The sequence below is a fragment of the Amblyomma maculatum genome, chromosome 1, assembly GCF_055883805.1.
Source record: "Amblyomma maculatum isolate TAMU_Amacu chromosome 1, ASM5588380v1, whole genome shotgun sequence".
Classification (NCBI taxonomy): domain Eukaryota; kingdom Metazoa; phylum Arthropoda; class Arachnida; order Ixodida; family Ixodidae; genus Amblyomma; species Amblyomma maculatum.
The window spans coordinates 181814588-181816428 of record NC_139344.1 but is presented as its reverse complement, the minus strand read 5'-3'; positions in this window follow the sequence as shown (position 1 = coordinate 181816428).

The window sequence follows — 1841 nt, the reverse complement described above, 5'->3', positions numbered from 1 at the left end:
ATGAAATGATCATTTCGGGTGGCTTTCCGCGTTTGTTCGTAGCAAGGGAAGTGTGCATCGCCTTTGGTTGGTTTTATGGGGTTCAGCGTCCCAAAGCGACTCATAGTGGACTCGCTTATGTACGATGGCGCCCCTTAAAAGTAGTAGAGTAGAGTGGAAGGCGCCGGACAATTTCTACCACCTGGAGTTCTTTAACGTGCACTGACATCGCACGGTTCACTGGTGCCTTGTAATTCGCCTCCATCGAAAAGCGGCTGCCGCTTCCGGGACCGGACCCGGGTCTCCCAGCTCAGTTGTCGAGCGCCCTAACCTTTGAGACATCACAGCGGGGGGCTGGGTGCCGTGCGCTTTAACGACGTGTCCGGCTGCTTTATTGGTGCAATGGAAGCAGTTCCTTCCGTCAGTGACCAGTCAAGCGTGGTCATACTCACGCATTCGATCGACCCATCGATCGCCGTTGGATTTTTCGCATGATGTGAGCATTTGCCCGTCACGGGATAAGACGCCTGACCCCCTGAAAAAGTTCGCGCGCGCGCGTCTGTGTGTGGAGGGGACTTTGATCCGTGCCCTTTAAGCTGGCTCGCAATCCTCTCTGCAAACACAGCGGCTCCGGCGCGATGGCAATCGATTCTGGCGCCGGCGGGGTGCGAGGCCGGCAGCCTACTCGCTCGGCCGCGCCGGCGTCATTCTTCGTCTTTATTGTCCACGAGACGGAAAGGCGCGCGTTGACTCAAATGACGCGGCCTTGATATTACCCGCGTGGAAGTTTCAAAAGCTGGCGAGCAGCTGCATTGCGAAAAGCGCGTGGTCGGTCACCTAAATCGTGCTGTGCTTGGGCGCTTTGGGCCCACCGTCCCTGCCTTCGCCACTATTTTACGCTCCTGTTTCACTGGCGTGTTTCTACGGGCAAGAAACTCCAGATGAGTAGACAAAGAAAGCAGGCGTCTGCTTCTATCTTACGAAGTATTTTTTAACGAACGAATATGTTGTGTGGTGTTAAACGATGCCATCTGCAGGGTACCTCAAGCTGTTAGAATGTCAACATGTAGCTGCAAAATCGTTTGTTTATTTATTTATTTTGCTGCTTTCGAAGACGTGCAGATTTCAGAGCAGTAATGCTGCAGACACGGCTTGAGCCTTGCGGGGAGATGTGGTGAAATAGGCAGAATTGGAAGGCAAGGACGGATGTGGACGATGATAATCAGTTACAGAGCGTGCGTCTCGCTTTCTATGACCTTAAAGGGCTTCTTCTGACCAGCCGACGACTTCGCTAGGACACTGTAGGCACGACTGTCACCTCAATTCTTAACCACATGCGTGTGCCGTTATAGTGCTATGTCTGAGAAATTGTCAGGCATCGATCGGATGACGTCTGAACAGCCGTTTTTGGCTACAGGCAGCCTGTATGTGCTCAGGCGGCACTGCAATTACGGTCTGCCAGCTCCCTCCTGATGTCAGCCGTGTCTGGCCGATTGCGTTCCCTGCTCTCGGCGCGGAGTTGGTTTGCGCGGAGACTCGCGCTAATCAGGCAAGTGGCGAGGCCAACTCAAATAGTCTTCCTATCCTCACTAGGCTAGGTGATTTTGGCGCTGGCATGGAACTCTGTGTCCGCCCATAGAGGCACGCAAACTTCATGTATGGGTGAAACCAAATACCGTCGCGACACCTTCCGACATCCGAAACGGTATGCTAGGTTATAATAAAAATACCGCATTTTTTTTTCTTCCCGGAAGACAATGTGCTCAAATAAATGTTTTTTTTTTTTTCGCTAAGAAAAGCTGGTTTGTTGCTTACGCTCTACATAAAACAAAATAATTTAACCGCGTGAACAGTGCTCCTTG